The sequence below is a fragment of the Saccostrea echinata genome, unplaced genomic scaffold (assembly GCF_033153115.1).
Source record: "Saccostrea echinata isolate AGI-Se365-2 ecotype Australia unplaced genomic scaffold, CSIRO_AGI_Sech_v1 ptg000012l, whole genome shotgun sequence".
Lineage (NCBI taxonomy): Eukaryota > Metazoa > Mollusca > Bivalvia > Ostreida > Ostreidae > Saccostrea > Saccostrea echinata.
Window position 1 is genome coordinate 4,670,077 of NW_026889761.1, and position 19,150 is coordinate 4,689,226.

A 19,150-nucleotide genomic window follows, 5' to 3' on the forward strand; every position below is an offset into this window, starting at 1 on the left:
AATTGTTCCTGGTTACAAGGAATATCATCATTTGGTGTCTCCATTTTTCTAGGTACTTGTTTCTTTAATGACAATTTGTGCATTTAAGCGTTCTCATACAAAGTTAAGACTGATGTATGATATATGATGGGTGTGTATTAATTGGTTTTTGCCGTAACAAAAAGAAAAAATAAAAACATTTCCTTAATAAGAATTTTGCTCTTTACACTTGGTTCATAAATTGAATCACGCCATGTTCCCCGTCTTCTTAAAGTTTACATTGAGTCTGACATGATATTCAGAAGTTAGGACAATTCTAACAATGAAACCGATTATGCTTACGGTAGATTTAATGCCTATGCTAAAAGAATAGAAATTGACGCAAATGAGTTGGAATTAAGATAACAAAATGATTTTATGCAAATGTTTTCTGGGCACTGTCTAGCTAACTATTGAATATTTTATGTTGTTTACTCTGAATTTGATTATTTTGTTCCTAATTGGTAGCTAAAATGTACAAATTAATACTTAATTTTGGACATGTTTTAAATCTGTTTATCGATTTTCAAGCAGACAAAAATATATATGGATATTTATTAGGGATGTCAAATCGGTCAATTTTTGATAATCGGTTACTCGGACATTTTTCCAATCGAGTACCCGGGTACTCGGTAAAAATGTAAATTAATACAAGTTTGTTTATTTTTAATTGTTAATTTGTTAAACCCCAAACCTGTGTTTATCACGTTTTATGAATTTATATAAACATCGAGTCCAACGGAAATGATTTTTGGTACTAAATAAATACAAAAGACAATTAATACATCAAAAATTACAAATGGTATACAGTTCTTCTTTAGGATCTATTTCATCAACGCAAAAGGAGGAAAATCTGTTACGCAGGTTTGTGATGATTAGACTAGCGAAAGAGAAGGAACGGACATTGTTTGGATCGCTAGTCTAATATTTTTTTCATATGTTGGTTGTTTTCCCCGTATACACTAAACTTACTATGGAAACTGACTTTAAACTTTTTTTGGGGAATCTTTACTTATTTTGAAGTGGGTAAAGGCATTTCTATGCATGTCCAATTTCGCTGCCGTATATTAACTATAATTTTAAAATGATTTGAGGACAATAGATCATATTAAACGATCGATGTTCAGTGAAAAACAATCATTGAAACCATAAAAAATTAAGGACCGTGACCACAATAGGTGTGAACAGCTGCGTACCAGGTGATTGGTCACTAATTACTGTATATACACAGCCATAGGCGATAACGGGTGTTTACATGTGTAGATGACGACACGCTAATTACCCGTATGCATATTTTAGTTATTTTTTGATATTAAGTTTTTGATAAAAATATGTACTTTGAAATAAAAAAAAATACACATCCGAGTAACCGAGTACCATTTCTAGTATTCGATACTCGGACGTTCGATCGAGTACCCGGTTAACCGGGTACTCGTTGACATCCCTAATATTTATCCATGCCGAAGATCATGCTGTTATGCTGATCAAGCTTTGCCTAACAATACAATTGCAACATGTTATGCTACGCTCACTCCTCAATGTAATGATACATGCTACAATTCAATTTGTGGAATTAACTTCTAAATATGTTTTTTAATACATCTCTCTTTCTCTTAACTTTTAATACTATATGCAAATACATTTATATATTTTGTGGGGGAAAAATAAATAAATTATGATTTTGTGAACGACATGGTCCTTAAGGGGTGCCTTAGTTAACAACAAGCTTTAATTTAAAGGAAAAATAAAATTATCCAGGAGACTTTAAAATTCATAAGTAAAAATATATATACTAAAATATATAACTTTGGAGTGTATGACTATGTCCGAGAATCAATTTTTCTTGCATGAAAAGGGTATCACCTTTCACAATAATGATTAGATTGCATTGGTAACTTACTATATAAAAGTAAATTCATGGTTGTACTGCATATAGAACAGTATGAAGTCTGTAATCCAGATAAGCTTGTGTGTTGTCCTCATATCGGTTTACTCGAATGCCGACACGGTTCCTCCGTCTTACAAAGGTATTTATTCTACAATTCTACAATATTTTTCTTTTGTTAACGACATCTTTATAAGATTATATGAGGTAGGGCCAGAAATTTACGCATTCATTTTTAATTTAAAAATCGAGTACAAAAGTTTAGCTTGTGCTAAAACTATAACAATATCAGAATGCTCCGATAGAAGGAACGTTTGGCAAAAGTAACACACCTTTTAAAACTTCGCAAGGTTAAAATCGTGTGGTGTTTCTTTTATATAGTCTTAATTCATATCTTGATTGTGGTTGCTTTCTGTGCCATAAAACTAGGTTAATGTATGTACCAATACAGTAAATCATTTTAAATATCGTATAACTGATCACTTGATTGATATTCTGAAAGTATTTTTGTCCGTAAAAGTCAAAGTGTTTACATGTCGGGATAGCTTGACAAGATGTAATATTGAAGTTGACGTGTGGATAAGCATATTTCTGAAATTATAAAAGAGGTTAAGGATTGTTACAAACCACATTTTTTAAAATAAAACTTTTTGTTAATGAGATAAAAACTAAACAATAACATTATAACATTGCGAAAAGAAAGAGGGCTGAATATCTTCTCCCCTTGTCCCATTTGAGTTAAAACAAACATGTCAGAACATATTTGTTTCTTGTTTTTCTGAATATTAGGTTTGCTTCGCTTAATCCATTTCAGGTTTTCAAAGGTTTGCAAAAAATAGTTGTTAAAAATATATCACCTAAATGGGGGTATGCTTATCGAAAAGACCACTATGCTTGATGCATCTGGTCAGTCATGATAAAAAATATATCTCTGCTTAATTTTTACAGAGAAAAAGACATGAAAACAATTAAGATCCTAAATAAATTCTAGATTAGTACACGATGTAATTTTTGTACGGAAGGATATTAGGATATTTAACACTTTTTTGTTTTCTGCTAAAAACATTTAACAACTGTGTTAAAGAGAAAATATTTTTTTTGGGGAAAAAACATTTTTAATACAGCGCTATTTCATGCATTACTTTCTAAAATAAGCATCTTTTATCTTTCTGTTAAAAATTGAATGTTGAGTTACGGGATGTATATTCTCTGTAGCGTGTATGAAAAATGGTGTGAAAGGGTATGTCTAATATGGGCATTTAAGTAAGCTGATGTGTTTCTTATGTAATGTTACTAAAAAAATAATTGAAATATTTAAGTCAAATTAAAATACAAACATTCAAATCCTGCTTTATTCCTAATAAATATAACTCAGATACTATTTTCAAAGATTAACTTATTATTATTATTTTCAAAAATTTCAGCAAAACTTTATCAACATCTAAAAAGTTCTCGATGGTTTTGGAAACTGACTAGATCCCATGTTAAGACCGTGCATCCTGTTTCCTTCAAAGTGGATGTTGTCTCTACATATAATGTAACGAAAATATCAAAGGATGCATTTATAAAAGGTACTTTTTGTTTTAAAGTAATGAGTAATTAGTCTTCTTACTATACGTGCTTTAATACTAACACTTAGTGTTACAGAATACTATTTTATGTTATTTATCATGCCTAAAAATTCCTTTTGGAAAAATGTTACATGTATCATTTGTTCTTGCAAGACATCTACTGGTTCTTAATAATTTTTTACTTTACCAAAAATTCAGTTATATTCTCATCCTATTTTCAAACAGTGTTTTTTTTTTATTATTTCAATTAAATATACATGTAACATACCGTAAACTGGACTGCTTTATTAATTTCAGTTAAAAAGTACAAAGACTGTGCAACCATACTGAAGAAAAATCCAGGTCGGAAAAGAAAGGATGGTGTATATACAATTTATCCGGATGGAAAACAAGAGAAGAAAGTTTACTGTGACATGACAACAAAGGGAGGGGGTTGGACGGTAAGTTACATGTAACAGTAACCTGTTCTTTGTAGACAAAAACTAATTTCAATAGAACTTTAAAGAGGCCTGCATTTTTGAACGCATGCACGGGTTTTTCACTGAAACCTACTTCATGTTAAATCAAAGAGACAGCCTTCTTAAATGTTTCAGGCGATACAAAGAAGACAGGACGGATCTACAGATTTTTACAGGGCTTGGTCAGAATATAAACAAGGATTTGGGAATCCCTCTAAAAACTACTGGATTGGTAAGATTAGTTTTATAATTTAGAAGGTGTCTCTTTAAATGTATAAAATCAAAAAGTTTTAGTTTTTGATAAGTATGGACATTATAATCGGGATTATTCAATTTAACAATTATTCTCAACAGCTACCATGAAATATATGGAGATAACGAACAGTATTCAAGCTCAAACGTCCATTATACAATACAAAATAGGAGCAGAGCAAACACGGACCTCCAAACATCAGAGGTGGGATCGGGTGCCATGGAGGAGTGTGCATCCCCTACCGACCGGTCACACCCGCCGTGTGCTCCTTGTCATGATCGGGAAATAACGGAAAAATCCGTCGACAATTCAGTGTGTAAATAATGGCCTAACAATCAGTATGAAAAACGTCAGTCAGCATTTGACTCAGTGATAAATTGTATTTGCTGACAAGGTCATTGTATCGACCATAGAACTTACGAAATGATGAATTTAAACAAGACAGCTGATATACTCCATTTTCAAAGAATATTCATAAGTCGCGCTGAAAAATCGAAAACGAGGCTAAGGTCGGTAAAATGTAAACAAAATGTCGGCGTCAGAGGAGGAAGGGAAGGGTCACGACAAACACTGTTGTGTACCATTTTGTAACGGAAATGGGCGAATCCATCCAGAGTTATCATTTCACCGGATACCAAAGGCGCCCGAAATGAGGAAGGCATGGATCCAAGCGATCAGAAGAGACCCTGGCCCCCTTTTTACTGTGAGTGACCTTCGAATACATGTTTCAAGAACACGTAAACAATATTGATGCAAACTAATCAGTGATCAGCGCTTATTTAAACAAACATATATTACCATTAGTTGATTAATCATAATTTTCATAAATTTATCAAAATATATTTGGAATGACATATTTATAAATCGAAATGTCATCTGATCATGATGCAGAGGCATGTAGGTCCTAGTGGAGTATGTTAACCAGGAAGTCAATCAGCTGTTTAATAGAGGTGGTAAAAGCTAAATATTACCATAACTTTCTGTAATCATAAAAAGCGTTAAGTCCAGTAAAAAAAAAATCGTTATTACTGTAGTTAAACAGTTAAATATTAAAACAATCAATGACAGTGTTTTACATGTGAAGTTTAATACCCCATAGTTTCTCAACTTGAAAAAAAAAAATCACATAGGCTACATGTATTTGTTATGAAGTATCATTAACCAACTGATATCCCTAGATGCATCTTCCATGCAAGTTTGTTTTGTTTAGGCTAATAAAGTTATGTAGAAATGCTCCAAAATGTTAACTGCTTCTAGTATATATGTCATGTAAATAATATTGAGTAAAATTCATTTAATATTATTCAGATAAGTGATCAAACAGTTGTCTGCTCTCGCCATTTTAAAAGGGAAGATATCGAATGGACACCAGTGAGGACAACATTGAAACCTGGATCTGTCCCCTCGGTTTTCTCCTGGAAGGCAGATTCCAACACTAGACGCCCAATTGTGAAACACATCCTTCCAGAGAAAAGACCGAAGCAGGATTTTGAAGATCATATTGTGAGACCTGAGGGAATGGATTCTACTCCATCAATGTTAATTGAGGATGGGTAATTTTAGTTGAATTGTTCAAGACAAGCTTAAAAAAAAGACATGTGATGCATGGTATCTGTCGAATATTAAAAGAAACATAGATTTTTAAAATAATGATGAAGTAAAAAGTACATAAGGCATAAGGTCATTAAGGTGCCTACTTTATTTTAAATACATGTATGCATACTGATGGAATAATTATTGACTTGCAATCTAAAGTTTGAATTTTTCAGGACATGTTTTACAAAGTCATATTTAACATGGATCATTCTCGAAAAAGTTATTCTTTTGTCAAACTGATGACTTGATAATATTCAGTTTGCAATTGTAATCAACTTTTTTTGAATGATTTACCTTTCAACTGCTGCTGGACAGTAGAATGCTGGTCATTATGTCTTTAAGGTATGACTTTTATTTTCATGTAATATAATTTTTGCAGAGTCTCATTTTTTAAAAAAAAAAAAAATCATGATTTTAGTTTTCCTCCTCCTGATAAAAAGCAGAAAAAGATCGAGAGAATTCAAGAATTAGAAAGTTTGTTGCAGAAGAAGGATGAAGAAATAAAGGCTCTACAGCAGAGGATTGAGGTTGAACGATTTGGAATTCAGCGGTTTTCAAATGACGATTCAATGATTCAATTTTACACAGGATTTGCAACAATGGCTATGTTTTTAGCTTTTTTTGAATATGTCAAACCTACTGCAACCTGTATGAAAAGCTATTATTATAAATCATGTGATAAACCTAACCAGCTGGTAAATGTAGGCAAACAAAGAAGCATGTTGTTAATTGACGAGTTGTTCATGTTCCTATGCAGGCTGAAATGTGGTCTAATGGCACAAGATTTAGGAGTCAGATTCAATTGTCATGTTTCTACAGTTAGTCGAAAGATCATAACATGGGCAAACTTTCTGTATTTCATTTTAGGCAGCATGAATATTTGGCCTAGTAAGGAACAAATTTATGAAAAAATGCCCCAGTCCTTCAAATTGTTTTACCCCTCAACTAGAGTCATAATTGACTGCACAGAGATTAAAACTGAGCGTCCATCGTCCCTAGCACTTGGATCAAAATGTTATTCAACATACAAAAGTTCCCACACATGGAAAGGGCTTGTTGGAATTGCTCCTCATGGAGCTCTCACTTTTGTGTCCTCATTATACACAGGGTGTATGTCAGATGTTGAAATTACAAAATTATCTGGTCTCCTTGATCTTCTGGAAGAAGGTGATTCAATTATGGCCGAGAAAGGGTTTGTGCTGAACAAAGTATTAGAAGGTACAGGTATTTCTGTCAATGCGCCACCCTTTCTTCTCAGCCAAGGTCAGTTTTCAAAGCAGGAAGTAGAGCAAACACAAATTATTGCAAAGCTTAGAATACATATTGAACGACATATCCGGAGGGTCAAAGAATACCATCTCTTTGATGGTGTCATCCCATTGAGTATGACTGGTACAATAAATCAGATTTGGACTGTTGCCAATATGCTGACACTGTTCAGAGGTCCTCTTGTGAAAGATTGGTGTAAATAAAAAAAAACATAGTCAATGTGAATGCACATGACATACATTTACTCAATTTTGAGTTCAGGGTGTAAGTTGCCATGATATTTCATTTTGTGATGTTAACTAGTAATTAAATTCTTACAATGACTGTCTTTATTGTTGATTAAACTGATATGGGCTGAACATGACTGTATTAGTTATTTTTCTCAAGATAATTTTTTACCTTTTGTGATAAGTGATGTTTTTATATATACATATCCTCTATGCAGCTTTTATTCAGTAAGCTATATATGCGGTACTCTGTTTTTAATATAGCTGTACAGTAAAACATGCTTATAACAAAGTGCCAGGGGCAAGCAAGTTTGCTTTATTTAAACCTAATTTGTAAGATTTGTCAGTATGAAGCATGTTTTAAAACCATAGGGATTAAGAAATCAATTTGCAGTTAGTGAGAATTCATTAGTCAGTATTTCATTAAAAGATGTGTTCGCTATAAGTTTGTTTTACTGTACATGATAAAAATTCAGTATTCTAAAAGAAGTGTCAAAGACCAAGGTTTTATTCAAGGAAGTAGTTAAAATAGAACGAATCAATCTTGTTTTTCATTTCCTGCCACTCTTCATTATCAAAGTTAATCACCTCCAAATGGCTTTCATCACAGTGCCACACAAAAAAGTAACACCAGGTAAGACCTGTCACAGCAAGTTGCATCATAACTTGGTAGAAGTAGTTGTGGTTTTTCTTCAATCTCCATACATCCCCATCCTTCTTCAGATAAACACACTCTGTCAAGGGTTTTACAGGGCACTTTATCTCCAGTAAACCATATGGGGGGGTCATGGTTGGGTTGTATACCTTCCTATCGGGACTAGCAGCAAGCCAGGAAGCATAAGGACTGACAATGATTCCACAAGGGTATATGTTGACATTGTTGTCTTGCAGCTGCAATTTATGAAAAATTTAATAAGATTTTAAAATATGATATAAACAAAATACATGAATCTGACATAAGTCATGCATAGATTACTGTGTAAAAATGTTGGGAATCCTGTGAACATGCATACTAGTGATTGTATTATGCTACAAGTTTGATAGAATAGATTAACATTGCTTACTTGTACAAAGTCTTCAGCAGCTACCGCCTCGAATGATAATCCATGGCGCATACTCTCTGTGACAACTTTTCTTGTTGTTTTCAATCTTTTTATTAAAGGTCCAAAATCTATGAAAAGAGTATATAAAATAATTTCAGCATACAAATTAAAATTTACATAAATAAAATGAATGCATAATATCATATAAAATGAGTCAGGCTTTAAGGTTTATGTAAATTTTAATCGATGTTAATATAATATATATTGAATATTGAAAATATTTTTTAATGAGGTAATGTCTGCATGATCTATAACACCTTACCTGCTCTACGTTTTACAATTTCACCAGAAACTGATGCTGTTATCCTCTCCTTGCGAATCGCATGCCACTTCGGACTCTCTCCTTGCAACCTTTCTTCAATTTGATGGCACTCCTCTTCTGTCACATATATAGAGGACAAACTGCCACTTTTCTTTTCATCAAGAATCATATGCAGTTGTTGTTGCATAACATTTTCAACAGGAAGGAGTGGGAATTCACCAGCATCTAAAATATTCAATACATAATGGGATGACAGTTTTTGTTGCACAGCCAGGGGAGATCCTTTTGGAAATTTACCAAATTTTGTGTCTGTATAGTTGCAATCCACTTTGTCACCCAAATTCACAACAGTAAGCAATAAAGAAGTCTTGTCAACTGCCGAAACTCTTGAATAAAGTTCTGAGATTGGTGGGACATCAGAATTGATTGGATTGTACAAAGTTGATCGCAATCCACGAGGTTGTTGTTGAGGTGATTTAGCATCATAACCATGTACGACCACGTTGTCAGCGGAGCTTCCAGATATCTTCTCTCCTCGGGGCAGATGCCAGGTCTGAAGGTAGAGAAGTCTTCAAAACATCAGATGGTATGAATGTCATGTTAGCAGATTTCATGTGCGCAAGACAAAATAGCAACCCAGTGACATGCCCACAGTGCCCTGACTGTCCAATTGTACAGGAACAGGTACTACTGTCCACACTCGGACCATCCAGCAGAAAGATCTACAAATTGTACCACAGCTTGTTAAAGAAAAACTGGTAACTGAGGCATAGAAAAAGTGTAGATCACTAGATACAAAACATATAAATCTGACACTTTAAAAATCCTGATACCAGTAAAATTTGATTATGTAAACATGCTAATTAAAACATGTAATTAGAAATCTTACAGATCCAAATTGATTTTTTTTCTTACCTCAATATCATGAGGTGATTCATTCCTGCGCTGTGATCTGTGACATTTTCCTTTCACGACACATCCATTTACTGCACTGTGAACTGAATTATTTTGGAAAGTATATAATTTTGTTGACTTATTTGCTTATGAAAATTATATTTCATTATATGATTTAAATTACGCGACTGTTTCTTTCCCTACATTGTGTGTATAGATTATAACACTTGACCATCGTATGATCCATAAGCAAAGTGAAAGTTTAAACGGAGATTTTAATACGTACTTGTGATGTTTGTTACATATCTCTCGGAGAAATATTTATATCCTTTAGATATTTCCTTTTCTCCGAGACTCTGACTTCCTTTTTTTATAAAGCTCTCGACAAATCCAAAGGTAATATATGGTACTTTTGTCAAGTCTGGCGTTGCAGACGCTTTTTTATCCTCCATTTTTGTTTATACTCTATACGACCTTAGCCTCGTTTTGAGTTCGATATGCATATTCATGAAATCTCATTAAGAAAGGAGTATTCTTGTTTCATCAACTTATTTGTCAATAATTAACCTCGTTTTAGAAATTGTACATACGTAGAGCATGCTCTTGCGTATCGAATCAACTGAGAGATATGTACCCCGTATGCAGGTGATGAAGGTATATTGCTGCATAAGTAAGGGAAGCTGACGATTGAAAAGTTAAAGTCATCACGTTTATCATAAAGCTTGGTTGTTAGATTACCATTAACGTCTTTTTCAAGTAAAATATCCAAATACGAAACAGATGTGTCAGACTCTGTGGTATCTTTTATCTCAAGTTCACCAGGATATATCGTATCGACATAAGAATGAAAATAGCCATTGTGAATTGACAATACGTCGTCGATATATCTAAATGTCGAGTTGAACGCCACAGCAAGTGTTTTCTTCTTTTCACGTACAAGATTTTGGACAAATTCTGCTTCATATGAATACAAAAAAAGGTCTGCTAATAACAGGGTGCAATTGGTACCCATAGGAATTCCAATAGATTGTTGGAAGACCTGGTCTCCAAAAACCATATAGATATTGTCAATCAGAAACTCAAGCATCTTTTTAATGTCAACTTCAGAGTACTTGTGTGTACAATCAGAATGTTTTTTAACAAAATAATTTTGCAAATGACCAATGACAAGGTAAGTATATTTACGAGTTCCATTTTTATTGAAAAAGCAGCTGTCAATGATATCAAAAAGCCTGGACTTTAATTTATCTTGGGGAATGGTTGTGTATAAAGTTGAAAAGTCGTAAGTTTTTAAGCTGTTGATTTTGGTAAAATCTTGTGATTTCAAATTTTCCAAAAGTTCCTTGGAATTTTTAAGTATCCACATCTGATTTACACCACTTCTCGAATATATTGTTGCGCAGTACTCTTGAAGTTTCTCCTTCACCACTGTTAATATCTTAGGGAGGAGTAAAGATAGAGGCTTGGTTGAACATTTACTGGAACCCGCTATGTATCTTTGTTTGTAAGGATTTTTATGAAGTTTCGGAATCCAATATAAATATGGTAATTCGAATTCATTTTGGTTGTTTGGAATATTAAAAATATTCAAAACTGACATATGATTTTGAAGAATTTCTTCCTTAGAAAGGGAACTATGAGTATAAGTTGGATTACCACTTGTAGAATTAAATCCAAGTTCCTCTAAAATACATTTAATATAATGAGCCTTACAAACAAAGACAATGTTGTTACCTGCTTTGTCAGCAGGGACCAGTACGTACTGATCATGTAATCTATCTAATTCTTTTTTTCACTTCTGGATTATTGAATACAGCAGGATAGATGGTTTTCATATTGCCTCTCAATCTTTTAATGCGCGATTTTAACATACATCTGATACATTTAATCCATTCTGACAATGTGTCAAGGTCTTCTTTTTCATGTCTGGCCCATTCATATAAGCTAATTATCTGTATTTTGAATTTTTTATAGAAAACTTGAAAGGTTCTGATATCTCCACGAATAAAACCTAACAAATGTAAAAATACATGCCTATTTATTTTATATGATTGCGTATTTTGATCCGTTGTCCCAAGCAAAAATAAAAAAACAATTAAATAAATTTAAAAAAAAGTTTAAAAATTAAAAAAAAATTATGATAAAAGAAATAATAACGCAAAAAGACAGTAAACTCTAGTTTAGGGTGGATAGTGAAATACGTATAATAAATCAGTTCAAGTATCACAGTTTTTAACGAAGTAAATCAAAGTATTCACCGGTGTAAATCAAAGTATGAAAGTGTTTACCTAAGAGAAATGATTTATTCTTGATGAATCAGATATCTATAGTATTAATCTTACTATTACTTTGACACTATTTCAAGACTTACCTATAGATTACAAGTACTATAGTGATGAAGTTTACTATGATAGACCATAGTCTATTATATTTATCAAGGAAAAAGTCGAAGAACCATATGTATGCTAAAAGAGATTTAAAAAGAAAAAAGGAAATAAAAGTATTTTTCATAGATATTCATAATAGTAAATCAAAGGGTTTTTTTTTCTACAGTTAATCAAAGTATCAATTTGAAAGGTTTATAGTAATAACTAAAGTAAAAAAAAACATGTATTGGATCCAATAATAAATTTAGTTACTACAATAAATTGTAGTATTTCATCTTTTAAAAGCTTTTAAACCATTGGGCTAGAAAAGGTGAAATTTATATGAAAGCTTTATGAGGTAGTAAAGATTCTGAATTGTTTAAATCATGGCCCCATGGAGGTGGGACATTATAGGGAATCAAAGTTAATCATTTGATAAAAAAAAGTTTTATAGATCTCAAGAACCACTGGACCAAAAAGATGGAAAGTTGTATTGTGCTACAGTATATTATAGTAGTTGTAGAAATCAGATGGGGATTCTCAGAACCCCAATCCCCCCCCCACCCCCAATTTTTTTTTTTTTTTTTTTTTTTTTTTTTTTTTTTTTTTTTAGAATTTTTAAAATGTCAATAATTTTTGGTATGGGAATAATGAATCTGTCTATTTGGTCATTTAATACACAGTAGATTTGAATTGAGTTCATGTCAAAAACAAATGTCTCTTCATGTTAGCTTTTTTCAAACTCAGAAAAGTATAGTGTAGCAATGAAAATAAACATGAACTAAACTTATGTTACCTATATCATAATAGAACAAAATATTTAGCATTAGAATGAAAGTGTACCTCTAAAATTGCCCTATTAAACTTATTCATATACGTTTATATGTTACGCGGATAAATAATCTTTTTATTTCCATTATTTTTATTTATATAAAAATAGGAGTCTAAAAAGACTCCAAATTGTATAAATTTCATCTTTTTAAATTTTTAAACAGCAAACTCGCGACGTACGTTAAAGACAACCAAAATCTTCCTAGCTCACGAAAATAATATACTCTATCTGTTTTGCTAAACTGACATAAGACTGGAATTAAATTTTTACCCATTTTGCCGTTGACATACTGTTTAGGGACACTCTTAACAAAGTCTTTCAACAAACATGAACGTTATATTCTCTCTATAAACCACTACGTTCACCTATTCATAAAGCGAATCAAAGGGGGAAAGGGGATGGGGGTGGGTGGGGGCGGACCTCATTGGATTTTTAAAGTTCAAAAATGACTACACAGACTGTTTAAGCTTTATAGGTTTTGACCTGTCAAATATTTTGAATATATTTCATCGAATGGAGTGAATGAACACCCCCATAAACACTCTCTGTCCTGGTAAAAATAATCATAGATCCGCGCATGTAATTTATTTGTACTTAAAAATGAAAAAAAACAACAAAAAAAAAAAAACCGCCGCTTTGTTTTTTTGAAAACGAAATTACATGCATGAAACCTTTTCTTTCTTGGGACAGAATTAAAGATATTTCACTATAAAGGTATGTATTGCCCTCAAAACATAAAAAGCGTTAGGAAGATTATATATATGAAGGTTGTTCGGAAAGTTTGCAGACTATGCCAATTTACGTAATACTATCTTCAAGAAATTGAAAATGAGCACATTATCAAATGTAAAAATATTTATTTTGTTGATATGTGAAATTTCATTTCATGTGATTTAACACAAGTCATGTTATTTAACTCAACAAACTCAACAACATTGTAACGTCAAGAACATGCTGTCATGAGGTTTTCAAAAATACTCTCCCCCTACATATCACACAGTATTGCTCAATACCAGTGCACTCATTTAAAATCTTTCTCTATCATTTGAAAAATACGAGTTTATTGGGTGTCTTCAAATCAGGAAAACAATGAAAATTAACTCAAAAAATTAAAGATTTCACTTTTTTGAAAGCAAAAGAGATTTATTCTATCTCTCGATTAGAGCAGAATTTAGAAACTTTTTTCTAATGAAAGTATTTCTGTTAACAGAAGATTATGAATTTGTGTACAACGTAAAGTTTTCTTGTTTCACATACAAACGTAAAAATAGCTTAAAACAGACATGTACAAAAGAATATAATTTTTTCATGTGGTACCTGTAATAAGTAGTGTACTTAAGAAGTGCTTCAAGTATAAACTAATTTTAAAATTTGACGACTTTAAAAATGAAATTTCTTAATGACGAAGACCTTATTTTCAAACATGCTTTTCAAATTTACATTACATGAGCAAGTTATTGCAATAAAACAATATAAGAGTTAAGATATTTCTTTAAAAGGAAATGACGCAATCTATGAGTTGACAAAGAACAAGGACCAGGAACTACGGGTTTCCCTTCAAAGATTTAATGGTGACGAAGCATACGCTCAGTACTCCACATTTTATGTCGGGGACGAGAACAAAAAATACAAACTCTCTGTGTCGGGATATTCAGAAACGGCAGGTAGGGTTTATTTTGAATATATATAATTTTACATACCCAGCATTGTTACATTTTTTGTTTGTTTGTTTGTTGTTTAACGTCCCTCTCGAGAATTTTTCACTCATTTGGAGACGCCACAATTTGCCGGTGGAGGGCTGCAAATTTTAACCTATACTTGGCACTCTAGACCATTGAGCAGTGAGGGATCTTTTCCGTGCCAGCACCTACTGCGACATGGGACCTCGGTTTATACGGTCTCATCCGACGGACCGGCCTCTACGTCCCGCAATGGAATTCAAACCCGCAATGTAAGGATCAACTCCTTACACTGCGACTCTAAAGCAAACGCTCTGACCACTGCGCCACGCGGGCGACGCATTGTTACGTAATGCTATGGTGATTGCAAATGTGGCGTAACAGTAACAGAAAAGTAAACAAATAATACACATTTAAGTGTGAATTTCAAAACTGATAAGAAGTATTAATAACAAATAAATATCTTTTGACAAATATAAGCATAATGTTCTTAATACCAGAGGATAAGAACTATTTAATTGTCTATTACTCTATTTACTTATTATTATATTCACTCATGAGCAAATCTGCTCCTGTGTGCAAAAGTCGATCTATTTATTACTGCATTTTCGTGTTCATTCATTTATAATTTATTTCCCAAGTAATAACACATATACATGTACACACAAAAGTGAAAAGCATGGATACATATATAGAATATGATATACTTACAAAGATTGAAACCACTAACTGAGGATCAATGTTTAATTGACTGATTGATTGTATGTTGTTTTACGCCCTATTCGAGAATTTTTCACTCATATAGAGACGTCACCATATACCGGTGAAGGGCTTCAAATTTTGACCTATACTCGGCACTCAGGGCCATTGAGCAGTGAGGGATCTTTATCGTGCCAACGCCTGCCGTGACACGGGGCCTCGGTTTTTAAGGTCTCATCCGAAGGACCCGCAACTTTCACTTAAAAGTGCCGAGTGCATGGCGAAGGAACAGTTGCTACCCATTTTTTATCGACTTAGGCCAGTCGCGGCCGAGATTCGAACTCACGACCTCCCGATCACGGAGCGAGTGCTCTACCGACTGAGCTACCGTGAACGGTTCAATGTTTAAAGTTAAATATTTATATCTAGGTGTTATCACGAAAATTTATTAAAATAAATAATGGGAGTCTGAAAGGAAAAAGGCTTTGGGAGCATACGCCACTCACAAGATTGCACTATCATGCTTAAGGTATACCCAGACACTGCGAATAAGACGAAAGTTACGGAGCTGTATGTTCCGTGAATGGAAAGAATGGTGTTCGGCTTACGGCCTAGAAAAATCAGGTACAGTTCCTCATTGTGTAGGGTACAATCAGTTCGGCACACAGGCGAATAGAATATTTGGTTAATTCCTCCCACCATCGGTACATAAGACAAATATGACACGGCATGTTTAAAGAGATCAACATATACTGTAGTATAGCAACTCAAAGGGAAAAAATTCAGTATTGTCTCTGGGAGTTTCCGAGACCAATTTGTTAGAATGTAGTTGCAAGAACAACATCGGGTTATCATGCTGAAATATGTTACATAAACCATCGAATCCTAGATCACCTGAACTAAGAGTATCTCTTTCTGTAGCTTATTTTGTTGAAAAGTTGCAGATATAACAGTTCATTTCCAAGCTGATTTTGATAGAAATAAACCCATCAAAAGCCATTCTCTCATATATTCACAATAGTTATAATGCAAAAGAGATGAAAATATCCAGAATGATACCTAGCTGTTAATGAGTGATTCCCTCAAAGTATGACAAACATTTTTTTAGAAGATTTGACAAAGAAATAGCTGCTTCCTTGGAGCAATCTCAGCTTGTACTGGAAGAATTTTAAAAAGGTTTTCACCGATGACAGATCTTGTTCTTAAAGTGGAGATGTTCGGCATTTTTGATCACTAAATGTTGGAAAACATTCAATCGGTGGAATCACTTGCGGACTTGTTTTTCCATAATTTTTAGCCACAAAGTACCAAAGGTTAGATAAATGATTTGTATAGATGCGAGAGTGTTAATGGGTTTATCATATTAAGTGCGAAATACCCTTACTCCCTTTTTGGCATGCAGAGGTTATTCTATTTGAAATTTTGCACTTTTTACTGAGTAGAATACCAAGATAATTACATTTTTCCAGACAATGTATGATATCATTTCCCATTATTTTTTAATGTTGTCCTCTTATACAATACCCAATACACAATGCCTTCATCATCCAATGCACATGAAAATACCACTTATGTTGTAAACAACGAATACATGAATTTATCAGCAGTTTTCTTCTATACACAAACCATTTTAGCTCACCTGAACTGAAAGCTCAAGTGAGCTTTTCTGATCTCCTGTTGTCCGTCGGCAGTCCGTCTGTAAACTTTTCATATTTTCCCCTTTTTCTCAAGAACCACTGGGACAATTTTAGCCAAAGTTGGTAAAAAGTATCCATTGGGGAACGGGAGTTAAAATTATTTAAATATAGGGGCAAGTCCCCTTACAAGGAAATACAACAAGCATTCTGAGAGTATTGCATTAGCAATACTAGTCCCCTACCGGAAAGTGTACATGTAATCTGGTTCCCATTAAGAATTGAAAATATCATTATTCCGTCAAAAATCAACGAAGCGGGAGGAAAAGCAAACTTGATCTATAACTAGTCATGTTAAAGTCATATACCAAAAATCAGCTAAATATTTGAAAGCGTTTAGAAGAAAATTGCGGAAAACCCTTAAAAATTGAAAAGGCCGTATTTCCGTCCAAAATCAATGAAGCGGAACGAAATCCAAACTTGATCTGTAACTCATCAAGATACACTCATATACCAAAAATCAGCTTAATATCTGCAAGCGTTTAGGAGAAAAGTGCGGAAAACCAAGTGGGACAGACTGACAGACAGACAGAGGGACAGACGGACAGACAGAGAGACGGACTGACAGACTCAGAGGAAACCTATAGTCCCCTCCGGTTTCACCGGTAGGGGACTAATAAAGAAAAGACATCCTGGGATAGTATAAATTGAGATTATTCAATAAAATGACCCCCGGGGGTAGGGTGGAGCCACAATAGGAAGTCAAAGTTTTAGATTGAAATATATAGAAAAAATCCTTAAATATCTTCATCTCAAAAACCACTGGGCTAGAAAAACTGAAACTTACGTTGAAGCTTCCCTATTTAGAGTGGATTCTAGATTGTTCAAACCATGACCCCACGGGGTAAGGTAGGGCAACAATAAAAAATCAAAATTTTTCATTGAAATGTATTAGAAAAATCTTTTAAAATCTTCTTCTTAAGAATCACTTGACCAAAAAAGCTGAAACTTATGTGAAATCAATCTGAGGTAGAGTAGATTCCTAATCGTTCAAACCATGACCCTCCAGGGGTAGGGTGGGGCTACAGTAAGTATTCTGGTGAAGAACAGACGGCAAACGTTACTCAGGTGAACGTTGTGGCCCATGGGCCTCTTGTTTTTTAATTGTTGTTGAAAACTGGATCAAATACCGAATATTAGATCCAAACATCACAAATAGCATTTAAACGGCACAAACTGCCAGAATAATGGTACATTCTATTTGTGCTTATATTTGGCTTCATTCAGCAAAAAAGATGTAAAGCATTGTATTTTTTGCCCTACAGACGATGATTTCCGGCTGTGCTTGTGATTGACGCCAGTGGGCGGGGACTATATAAATTAACATAGAATGTCTCGTGTATCTCACTTCTATATATGGTTTTTGAGTTTGCGAAGGACATTAACGACAATTGAAAACGTGGGATAATTCATGCAGGTTTCACCCGTTTTGCAAATTATTCTATGTTTTAAACTGTCGTTACATGTTATGACGTAGGATAACCAACAAACTAGACAGTGATTCCTTAAATACAGTGTAAATACTTAGTATTTGACAATAAATTATAAACTTATTTCAATATAGAAGTATAATTTTATACATTTGTACATGAAATGATTTTACATAACATATTTTGATACAAATCTTATTCTGAAATATTTTTAAATGAAAATGAATCACAACTTAAAAGATTTGTATATACTCTGTATATGTAGTATGTTTCTAAAAATGACTTCTTTTTTGCTTGGGATTCTTCCTAATATCTAGGAGAGTGTTACTAGTTAGAAATACAGTGCATATCATTGATGATCATGATGGTTTTTTTTTCTTTCTGTGTTATTGATAGGAAAAAATTTTGTTATCAATACTCTTTAACAGGTGACAGTTTGACTAATCCTCACAGTGGTAGTAAATTCAGCACTAAAGATCAGGACAATGACAGGGATAGTGGTAACTGTGCTACAACATATCACGGAGCCTGGTGGTACTGCGCCTGTCACAACTCAAACCTAAACGGAAACTACGCCCAGTCTGCTGTGTCTGGTTATAAATACCCGGTATGGTATCACTGGAAAGGAGCTGAAGCATTAAAACAGACTGTGATGATGATCAGACACAGAAACTAAAGCGTTTAAAAATGCGTATTCAGTCCTGACAAGAATGCTGATAATAAAATTAATAGTTTATTCTTATCAAATAAATAGTATAAACAACTTTATGCCATATACTCATATCAGTACTGTCACAACACAAAGCTTAAGAACGCACAGTCTGCTGTGTTCAGTGGTAAATACCCGGTATGGTGGGACTGAAAAAAGAGCAATGAAACTCTCAAGATGACTTCAATGATGAAAAGGAACAAAA

At 33.5% G+C, this 19,150-nt stretch overlaps 1 protein-coding gene across 1 annotated transcript in view; it reads left to right on the forward strand.

Moving 5' to 3' along the window:
• The first annotated feature begins 1,965 nt into the window (after positions 1 to 1,965).
• LOC133185221 (ficolin-1-like) overlaps positions 1,966 to 19,150 on the forward strand; it is a 176,276-nt gene continuing 159,091 nt past the window's right edge. Inside the window, exon 1 of the mRNA XM_061320318.1 lies at positions 1,966 to 2,045. The gene's annotated coding sequence lies outside the window, so the exon portion shown is untranslated. The remainder of the gene's footprint in view (positions 2,046 to 19,150) is intronic.